The sequence below is a fragment of the Labeo rohita genome, chromosome 19 (assembly GCF_022985175.1).
Source record: "Labeo rohita strain BAU-BD-2019 chromosome 19, IGBB_LRoh.1.0, whole genome shotgun sequence".
In the NCBI taxonomy this organism is placed as follows: domain Eukaryota; kingdom Metazoa; phylum Chordata; class Actinopteri; order Cypriniformes; family Cyprinidae; genus Labeo; species Labeo rohita.
In genome coordinates this window covers 38,567,124-38,579,579 of record NC_066887.1, presented here as the reverse complement: position 1 = coordinate 38,579,579, position 12,456 = coordinate 38,567,124, and positions in this window count along the sequence as shown.

Here is a 12,456-nt window from a genome sequence, read left to right as displayed (position 1 = left end):
CGGTGTCATTTGCTTCCAGCTATATTTATTTGCACAAAAATGCTTGTTTTGCTGCTTGATATTGCAAATTGGTGTCTTACTGTATTATTTTCATGTTTTAGCTTAATTGTGAACACACTGGTTTGTAGTGCAAACAGTTTTAACATTTACAGCACGTTGTTATTCTGGTTATTTCCATACAGCGGGTAATGAACGGGAAGTCTCGCACATTCACAGAAGACAGCTTACTTCTATGTTGAAAAATAAGGTGGATAGAATCTATTTTTTTCTTACCTGTAATGACTGTTCTCTATTCCATTCATAAAGCTTTGAATAGCAGGACTTGTGCCAGAAACAGGAGCACACTATGAGAGAAATGATGGTTTTACAAAACTGACATAAACAATGGTCTGATAATCAGCTACTTCAACAGTTACACAATGTTTAGCTGAATTCATAGCATAAAGGTGAATGACACTAAAATGAACTGATATGTATTGTTGCATATTAAACAAGACATCATACCAACATTTACATTTCAGTCCAAACCACTTCATTGCTGCAATAGGTCCACACATTTTGAACATTTGTCCATGCTTGCTGAAGTGACAACATCATGTTTGCAGACCTGTGAAGAAAAAAAAAAGTCAATGTAATATCTTCATGAATAATAATTAGTACAGTTCCTTAGTTTTAGCACTTGCCTAAACAGACACCTGTATCTCAGTAATGTTGTCAATTTCAGGTATAATACTGTAGGACTCATTTGAGAGGACGCATATTTAATATTTTCCTCAACTCTTAAATACATCTGCTCACCTCTGCCAAGGCAAGTCCTTAAGTAAATGTCTGCTCATACAACAGCAAACCCAGCTGCATTGTACTGTTATTGGTATCAATTTAGAGTGGTCATGCACACCAGAAGAAAGTGTACTATGAAAGCAAAACAAAGAGCCCCAGACAATTTTTGTGTCCAAACCGAGTAAAAAAAACATGTGCATTTGCTTGTACCTTGACTACAATTATTGTTATTCCTTTGAAACATGCAACCTACGTATTTAATTGAATTGCAGTTTTTCTGCCAAAACAATGGGCAAAGACACTGTAAGACACAATATCAAAGACATTACTTTTTTTTTTTTTTGGAAAAGTGTAAAATATTTTTGGTTCATTATAAAACTGTGGCAGATGAATTAGACTGTGGCAGGTTACCAGAATATAGGTAAATAATAGGAAACACTGTAAATAATTCAACCAAAATATGTGAATACTTCCTTGACTGCTTCAGTGGGGGCACAAAAGCTCTGCTCCTCATTTAACACATGTTCTTTGGCAGGTGAGATCTGAAAACATAATGAAAGAAGCAAGGGTCATGCAGAGAAGATTTCTCACTACACCAAACATTTTCTAAACTTATGCAATGCTCTTTTTATTACCTTCACCTTATCCTTCTCAATACTGTCTTGACCCTCCAACGATAATTGGTCCCTCTCAGGAGTCTCCTGAAATTAAAAGAAAAACAAACATTCTTTTAAAGACAAAGGATTTGGAAATGATCCTTTTCCAATCCTTCAGTAGCTGCACAAATACTGGAGTCCATTAACACTGAAAGATCACTGACAGCTGACAACTGAACACATTCAAAGAAAAAAACAAAACAAAAAAACAAAAAAAACAAAAAGGAAACAATTTTCATTTCATGAACAAGCCATTTTAACCACTAAGTATCAATAATTATAGCAAAGTAATTAATGTAAAATAGTAGTGACATAAGTTACCTTCTCCACATCTCGCACCTCAGACTGGGACAGAGTGTAAATTTCAAGAGTGGGTGGTTCAACCTCTTTAAGAGTCTATGAAACATAAAATTAGACATTTGTATCATTGGTTTAAATATGTTAACAGCCCAAATCTCACAAACGTCTTTGCTTCATATAACCATTCTCTTGCAGCACAACTGCATTTACCTCATCTAGTCCCACAGCCGCACCACAATCACTGGTGTCTGATGACAGCTGGGTCTGAGGAGTTATCTGAAAATTAGAAAAACACTTTACATACAGAAACACTTTCTCTAAGAGCTACAAAACAATATCAATCCAACAGAATGTGAGAAATATATCCAAGGAATAACTGTATAGACAGACAGTTGTTAATGTAATGAAATAATGATTTAAAATGACTTCATAACCTAGGTTTCATTTTAACATGATAAACAAATAAAAGCACAATATTTATTTTTCAAATCAATATTTCAATATTACCCAATGTAATGTTAATGTCTTTTTATGCATTACATTTGTGTTCATTACACTACGTCAGTTTGTGTGACACTTTACACTAGAGCCCGACCGATAAAGGATTTTGAAGGCCGATACCGATACAAATATTTATTGGTTTTAAAATCCAATATTCCGATATTTTTTTTTTATTTTTTTTATTTAGGAAACGTGCAACAAAACATTAACAGATTTCCCTAACATTAGTTTTTTGTAGTTATTTATGAGTTTTAACTAACATAATATGATAATACATTTTAAAAAGAAACTTGTTTCTTTCATTGTCACAACAGAACAGAGGAACATCAAAATATATTAAAGTTCTGATAAATAAAATGTATAAAAATACAAACTTAAGATATGAAACATAAAGTCCTTTGAACAAAAACACAAAAACAACAACAACCAAATCAAAGTTACCAGTTTTAAAAGATTTGGTAAGCTTCATACAATGTCAGCTTGCTTATCCCTTTACCTGCACTTTTTAAATTCTTTCCACCAAGCTACATCAAACCATTTTCAATCATCAGTTGCTGCCTGCCTTCTAAAACCTACTATTTATCGATCTAAATCCATTATGTGACTCGTTAATGCTGCGGCGGAACGACAGTCTGCAACGCACACTTGGCCTCATTGGATTTCACACACATGTAAAAGAAAAGCTAACTTTTATGCACAAGCTACGTTTGATACTTTTTCTCTATGTCTAAATGTTCACTCCTCGCAAGTCTAACTTACATTTTACAATGCAGGGACTGTAACTAGAGATATGCTAGTTATAAATACAGTAATCATTACTTTATAGGCAGAATAAGTTCGTTGTGGTTTCCAAGCTCATTAATGTTAACGTTAGCGGTCTTCCACTGATAGTGGCATTAGCTAGCTTTGTGGTTAGCTAGTCTATGATGAGCCATAATGTAGCAATGGATAACGTCATACTGCAAATTGTAAAACATACATTTTCAATATAATAGGCCAAGGAGAGATGATACGTCTCACTGCTATAACTGTCACGCTATTAAAGAAATACTTCAGTCTCATTGTCAAAAGTTCAAAGGACAGTCAGTCAACTACACTGTAACAACGTAACGTAATTACTAGCTAATTCCGCTTCACTCTCGGCTTATTCAACAGCAGCAAAACTGGACATGATAGTCACGAATTTTGTCATGCTTATTTGAGTTAAGAGAACTGATGGGGATGTTCTTTTAATTGTTTTTCAAGCAATGTATGTCTCGTGACCAACTCACCATGAACACACTTCACCGATGATCTCACTCGCGGATACCTGGTTCTCTCTGCCCGACTCTGGCTGGATCAGCAGGTTGCAGGATGTGTGGCGCATTATACACCAGTGTTGCCAACAGGGACGTGTAGAGTGCCCTCTGGTGGACAAACTATACAACGCCAACACTCATGACATGGTTGAAGGGTTTTTCGTCCGTTTTTATTTTATTTTTGAAATATTCATTTATCGGCCATTATAAATGCCGATACCGATAGTTTGGAAAATGCCTAATATCTGCCGATAATATTGGCCTGCCGATAAATCGGTCGGGCTCTACTTTACACCTGTGTTATGAGGACACCTGTGTTATGAGGACCATCATAACATATTCTTGATATTTGACTTGACTGAAAAATTTCAGTGTGTTGTGTTAGTTTAACAAAAGCCTGGTTTATGAGGACACTATTTATTACCGGGACATAGATAACTCAATATCTCAGTCTTCTCAGATACCTTTAAAGTTTCTTTAGGTTGGTCAGACACAGATTCTCATCTGTCACCTAGTGCAGGTGTTGGGAACCTTGATCCTGGAGGGCCGGTGTCCCTGCAGAGTTTAGCTCCAAAAAAACAAAAATACCAACCTGTATCCTGAAGACCTTGACCAGGTGTGTTTGATTAGGGTTGGAGTGAAACGCTGCAGGGACACTGACCCTCCAGGACCAATGTTCCCCACCCCTGATCTAGTGAATAGATAATATGCAATCTTGGAGAAAGCAAAAAACGTGGCATAGAAATATTATAAAGTTACTCTTTATATATAGTTTTAATATTACTTAATGAAAGCCAGTTGGAATCAAGGGGGACCTACTTTTTACCAATTCAGAGAACTACTCAGTTTTCAATATCATATTGACCACAGTGAGATGTAATTAATTGCAATATTTCATATAGATGCAGCCCATTGTCCCAGTAATAACTAGTGTCCTCATAAACCAGGCTTTTGTCAAACTAACACAACACACTGAGATTCTTCAGTCAAGTCAGACATCAAGAATATGTGATGATGGTCCTCATAACACAGGTGTAAGGCGTCACACAAACTGACGTACTGTAATGAACACACGTAATGATATACGTAAAAAGTCATTAATTTTACAATGGGTGACAATTAATACTATCAACCTTTAATATAATCCAATAAATAATTATTTAATAATTAGTTATTGTAAAGGTTTTCATACCTTGCATCGCCATAGCAAATAAGCACAGGTGAGGTCTACCATCTTATACAGTAAATAACTACTGAAATGTCAACTACCACATTTTCAATCATGTGATTTAATTCAAAATAAACATGTACATCAAATACTTGTACATACCAGAGGAGTTTTCCGTTGTATCGAAACTCAAATAAGAAAACTTTCAGGGCGTCATGATAGATCCTCTGCCTCCGCTCACACTCCTCCTTGCTTATTAGATCACCTCTGTATTCCAGCAGGAAATCACCCTCATCAAACTCAGTGCAGCTGAACACACCCCTGCCTAAACAACAACAGAAATGTAACATCATCACTGAGAATAACACAATGAACCAGAAACCGCTTTATTAAACAAGTCACTTTAAAGGAATAGTTCACCCAAAAATGAAAATTCTGTTATGATTTACTCACCATCAAATGCTGGTCCCCACTGACATCCACAGTATGGAAAAAAACACCATGGAAGTCAGTAGAGAATGGGAATCTGTCATGGTGAATTTTGTGTAGTGGTCATATTATTGGAGGACACCATTTTTAAGTGGACTAACCCTATAACTATAATCAATCAGAACATTTAACTCACCTTTAAAATCACTGATGAATCTGCCCTCAAGCCCATGTTTGTCCTCCTTCAGCAAACTGTATGTCCTCCTCCAGTGGCTTGAGTTTTCCTCTTCGTCTTTTCACCTCAGTCATTATTTGATGTGTCTGCTGTTTTAGAAAAATACCCTCAATAATACTGACCACTGCATTTCATTTGAGATCATTCAGTAAGTTTGTTTTCACATAAGACTGACATTCAGTTCTACTGGGACGAAATATACACTACGAGTCAAAAGTTTTTGAACAGTAAGATTTTCTTATTTATTTTTAACATTTTTTTTACTCACCAAACCTGCATTTATTTGATCCAAAGTACAGCAAAATCTGTACAATTTTGAAATGTGTTTACTTTTTATAATAACTATTTTCTGTTTGAATACATTTTAAATGGATTGAATTGATTGATTTGCTGTGATGTGCAGCTGAATTTTCAGCATCATTACTCCAGTCTTCAGTGTCACATGATCCTTCAGAAATCACTGTAATACACTGATTTGCTGCTCAACAAACATTTATGATGATTATTATTATCAATATTTAAAACAGTTGGGTAAATATTTTTCCAGGACTCTTTGCTAAAAAGAAAGATCAGCATTTAATTTCATTTATTTCATCAGCATTTCAGGGGGATTACATAAATTAATACTTTTATTTAGCAAGGATGCTTTAAATTTTCAAAGGTGATGATAAAGACATTTATAAAGATATATATAGAGAGAGAGAGGGAGAGAGAGGAAGAGATCTTTTGAGCACCAAATCAGCATATTATAATGATTTCTGAAGGATCATGAGACACTAAAGATTGGAGTATTCAACTGTGATCATAGGAACCAATTACATTTTAAAATATTCAAATAAATACTTACTTTAAATAATAATAAAAAAATTACGCTGTTACTGCTGTTCTGACTGTATTTTGGATCAAATAAATGCAGGCTTGGTGAGCAGAAGAGACTTAAGAAAATCATACTGTTCAAAACTTTTGACTGATAGTGCAAGTTACTATTCAGGAGTAAAACGTACACATTTGGATCTCTTTGTTTATTATATATTAGATATGCTATTTTGCAATACAGTTAAAACTATATTGCAAATGAAAGCAAGTTAAAGGTGACAGACATCGCAGATTCTCGTCTGACTGTTTTCAATCAGGTTAAGTTCGCTAGCACCGTTAGCATCTCGCGCTAGCTCTGATACTCTTACAAAACACGCACAAACAAGCCAAACTGAACTATACACGTTTAAAACCCAGATTTAACCACAGTATAACTCACCTTTCACACAACAGTCGCTTCAAACGAGCAGCTCCACAGCACAGATGTCTTCACTTCAGCTGCATCCGGTCCAAACAGGAAATTGACCTCTGATTAGACCACGACGATTATAATATAAACCCAATTGTAAAAAATAATCTAAAAATAAATACTACTAATAATATGTATTTAATATATAATTATGATAAAGCCTAGTAGTTAAATGTGTGGTTTGGTTTACAATCTTAATTTCCTAGTTATTTATCAGTCTGAGTAACAGGTTTCAAGTAATTTAATCTATAGTTAGTTTATTATATTGTATGAATGACATACGTTTACTTATATATGTGCTATACATTCATATATTTAATTTATAATTGCTAAATTATAGTTATTGTTGAAATAATATTGCAAATTGCATTAACTTACTTGTCATAAGACACTGCGCGCTGCCGCTGACTGAAGCTCCGCCCACCGACGCCATCTTGTTTTCGCGATTTCCCGCCCACGTTACCGATCTAGCCAATCAGCGGCCTCAAAACTTACACTGGTGTGTAATATGCAAATTTTTGCTGACGCAGGTGTTGTACCGGGTCCGGGCTGCAGGGGCGCACTCTCGAGTTCAGAGACACACAGTGTATAGTCACAGATATAAATACTGTCAGTATATAAATATCTATGGTGTATAGGAAGATTTCAGGGGTTTGTGGTATGTTAGGACATGGCGCCAAAATTTGAGAGGGAGTTCCTGGGACTTAGAAAATAGCTTCTACATTGCCGGAATTATAAGGACATGGTCCCTGTCCTCATAAACACAAATGTCCCTGTAATGGTGGAGCGTATTCAGGTCAAAAGTCCTTGTAAACCACACACACACGCAGACAGCGGCCAGCCATTGCTCCAGCACCCAGGGAGCAATTTGGGGTTCAGTGCCTTGCTCAAGGGCACTTCAGTCATGGTAATGAAGGTGGAAAGAGCGCTGTTTATTCACAATCCCCACCAGTCCGAAAATCAAACCAGCAACCTTCAGGTTATAAGCCCAACTCTCTAACCATTACGCCATGACTGCCCAATCATAATCATAATCACAGCACCAAATGGTTTGAGCACCATAGTTGCGGGAACTAAGACTCTATCAACATCACAAGGATAAGTCACCAGAACTAAAACTTTGCAAACAGATGCCATTATGTTTACATTAAATGCTCAACACAATGTAGATCACCTTAGATTGTTATATGATGTTATGTTAGGATGTGGGATCTGCAGATATTAAACAGATCCTTAAATTTGTAATCCCACAGGAGATCGTCTCTGACTGTTGTCGTACAACAGTGAACTGTAATCTGATTAAGCAAATCAACACTCTTATGGAAATGTACTAGAGTAAGATGATTGACACTCTTCAAATTGTGGCTAAATCTTTTAAAAGTGTCCCAATATTAATCCAAACCAAACTAATTTGAATTTCCAAAATCTCATTGTGAAAGACATGTTCTTTACCCATTCTAATTGCAGGTGCTTTTACATTTGCCAACTTTTACCACCTTTGGCAATCTGTCATATTTAGCATCTTTCCATTGGGTTTCTGTGCCCGAGTATTTACTCAAGTTGTCTGTCAGTTTTATCAATTTGAACTAGAATTGTGAGTTGGAGGACACCATTCAACCATTCAAAAACAAATCAGATAATGCTAACACATGTGCATTGAAATAACACTATTGAGAGAGAACTGAGGGAAAATTATCTTAATGATCTTTTAAGATTTAACCAAAATTACATCACAATGACCTTCTAGTCACTGATAAATGATTAAATCACATCATGTCATGTTTGACCATATCTTGCAGCGTGATGATAATAAACCTCTCATGAATTGGCCTGACTGATTCTGTATGATAAATATATGACTTAAAAATACTCAAGTATATGTGTTATAAACAATATAAAAATCTTTCGTAGCTCAGAATGTCTCTATCCATGAAACTCCACATGAGTTTCAGATGGGCTACATGGGTACAGAGTGGGCATGGGCTCTAAATGGGCATCTTATATGGGGCCCACCTGGGTAACTCAGCTAAGACCCACATGGGTGAACCCAAAAAAATAAGAGACCATTTTATATAATACATACTATTTTATTATATATTTATACATATTATTTATATTTGAAAATGGACATTACAAGAAAAAAATGCAATAAAACAAAAATAAACATTTTGCTCAAACAAAAACCAACAAAAAGTAAATAAATATAAACAGATCATTTGTGGCCTCTTATTTTTTTTCCATGGCTGCATACAGGTCCTTTTCAAAAAAATTAGCATATTGTGATAAAGTTCATTATTTTCTGTAATGTACTGATAAACATTAGACTTTCATATATTTTAGATTCATTACACACAACTGAAGTAGTTTCAAGCCTTTTATTGTTTTAATATTGATGATTTTGGCATACAGCTCATGAAAACCCAAAATTCCTATCTCAAAAAATTAGCATATTTCATCCGACCAATAAAAGAAAAGTGTTTTTAATACAAAAAAAGTCAACCTTCAAATAATTATGTTCAGTTATGCACTCAATACTTGGTCGGGAATCCTTTAGCAGAAATGACTGCTTCAATGCGGCGTGGCATGGAGGCAATCAGCCTGTGGCACTGCTGAGGTGTTATGGAGGCCCAGGATGCTTCGATAGCGGCCTTAAGCTCATCCAGAGTGTTGGGTCTTGCGTCTCAACTTTCTCTTCACAATATCCCACAGATTCTCTATGGGGTTCAGGTCAGGAGAGTTGGCAGGCCAATTGAGCACAGTAATACCATGGTCAGTAAACCATTTACCAGTGGTTTTGGCACTGTGAGCAGGTGCCAGGTCGTGCTGAAAAATGAAATCTTCATCTCCATAAAGCTTTTCAGCAGATGGAAGCATGAAGTGCTCCAAAATCTCCTGATAGCTAGCTGCATTGACCGCAGCTGACATGGCACCCCAGACCATCACTGACTGTGGGTACTTGACACTGGACTTCAGGCATTTCCCTCTCCCCAGTCTTCCTCCAGACTCTGGCACCTTGATTTCCGAATGACATGCAAAATTTGCTTTCATCCGAAAAAAGTACTTTGGACCACTGAGCAACAGTCCAGTGCTGCTTCTCTGTAGCCCAGGTCAGGCGCTTCTGCCGCTGTTTCTGGTTCAAAAGTGGCTTGACCTGGGGAATGCGGCACCTGTAGCCCATTTCCTGCACACGCCTGTACACGGTGGCTCTGGATGTTTCTACTCCAGACTCAGTCCACTGCTTCCGCAGGTCCCCCAAGGTCTGGAATCGGTCCTTCTCCACAATCTTCCTCAGGGTCCGGTCACCTCTTCTCGTTGTGCAGCGTTTTCTGCCACACTTTTTCCTTCCCACAGACTTCCCACTGAGGTGCCTTGATACAGCACTCTGGGAACAGCCTATTCGTTCAGAAATTTCTTTCTGTGTCTTACCCTCTTGCTTGAGGGTGTCAATGATGGCCTTCTGGACAGCAGTCAGGTCGGCAGTCTTACCCATGATTGCGGTTTTGAGTAATGAACCAGGCTGGGAGTTTTTAAAAGCCTCAGGAATCTTTTGCAGGTGTTTAGAGTTAATTAGTTGATTCAGATGATTAGGTTAATAGCTCGTTTAGAGAACCTTTTCATGATATGCTAATTTTTTGAGATAGGAATTTGGGGTTTTCATGAGCTGTATGCCAAAATCATCAATATTAAAACAATAAAAGGCTTGAAACTACTTCAGTTGTGTGTAATGAATCTAAAATATATGAAAGTCTAATGTTTATCAGTACATTACAGAAAATAATGAACTTTATCACAATATGCTAATTTTTTGAAAAGGACCTGTATATATATAAACATATGCAGCCATCCAGAGAATTTTTTTTTTAACTTTAGCATATTACAACTTTTAACATTTTTTACACTTTTACTGCGGACGCAAAAATTGCTTGTTGTGTTTTTGTATGTTTAACATTGAAATTGACCGTTAGTTGGTGCTGGTGACATTTCGAAAAGACGTGCGCAAAAGCCCACTGGAAGAGGACTGCGGCATCGTCATCTCTCTTGGCATTGGAGCGGGAGCTGCAATCCATTTCTGGTTTTATTGTTGTTTGCGTCAGCAGTGTTTCTCATAAATATATTTTTAAATATTTAATTGTTACGCATTTTAAATAATCTATTTTAGAATAAGCATTAACAACTATGGGGGGAGATCATCTCCCCACCACCCCCCGCAAATCGCATATTATATATATATATATATATATATATATATATATATATATATATAATAAAAATATATATATATATATATATATTTTTTTTTTTTTAATTTATAAAAAATTATTTAAATATAAATTTTCAGATTTTTTAAAAGATCAAGAACCCACAATTTAAAAAAAGGAAAAAAAAAATGCGGTCAAGGAACTCACCAGCAATTGGCATTAGCAGTGACCCACCCCTGTTAACTTCATCGCCAGATCTCAATCAGCATTACCCACCCCCCACCTGCTGTTGTCCTTCGCCGTGTGAGATCGCTGACAGCTGGAACTATTTAAGGTAAGAGGTAACTTACACATTATAAAAGCTTAAAAATAATTGGTTTCCAGGACATGCTATATTAACAAAAGCATTGTTTTAGTTTGTTGTTTCGTTATAATGTGTTGACAATTAAGGTTAAGTTAGAGGCGCCTCCTAAATCGTGCCTCTTTCAGAAAAACTTTCGCCGTTTTTTGTCTCCCATAATAAAAACGATAGAAATTATTCTACAAGTATTATTCTTATAACATATGACTCAGAAACTGTGAATTATCACAAAATGTTCGAGTCGAGGCTTAGATTGTCTGAAAACTGAAAACTGTTAAATCTTGCCTGTTCTCGTTTACTTTTAAGCACAGAACTAGGCAAAACACAGGCTATTACTGTAAAAACTGTACGAGCTAGAGAATGTCAAGGCTACTAAACGTGATATGCAAGATTAACGGTTGCACAAAAACTATTGTAAGTATATTTTTGCCAATTATTCAAGCGTCGCGCCATTTCTTAAAAATTCAAACATGTTTTTTTTTTTTTTTTTTTGAGTGTGCGCACACCGGCAACGACATTCGCCGTCCGTTGGTGTCGCCTAGCAACGATTCAAATGTAAATGGCCCGTCTCGGCGTGGCTTAGCGTTGCGTACATTTTTGTTTTATGAAAATATTCAACCAACTACCGTGAACTATACATCATTTTGTGAATGCAAAAGGTCTGTTTTCAGCGAAATATTGATTGTTAATGGAACAAGCCAGCCTAGTTTTGATGGATGGAAGTAGTAGCCAACCACTTGACCATTACAGTGATTGGCAGTTTAATAATATAATAGTTTAATATAACGTTAATATAATAGTTTAATAGAATAACGTACACTATTATACGAATATTTGGGTATTAATGTGTAGTCAGCATCACTTTCTAAAATAAGTACAAATTAGTTTTTTATATATATGTATGTGTGTGTGTGTGTGTGTACATGCATTTACACACACACAAACACACACATACACATACATTCTGGAGGAAACCTGGGAAAAGGAAAGAGAAAAAAAAAAGGTAAAACTAAGCATATTTACACATTGTGATCAGGGCTCTACAGTGTGACTATGACGGTCACATTTGTATTGGGTGGTTCTTGGCTTTCATGTCATGCATTAAAATGTTTCATACCATGTAGGGATGCACATTTTTGTTTAATTTCGGACAACAACTGTTTGATATTGGAACATTAACCATTAACTGATTAAAAAAGATGCCTTTTTCAAAGGAAACACTGAGTTAAGCATACCATGACAAG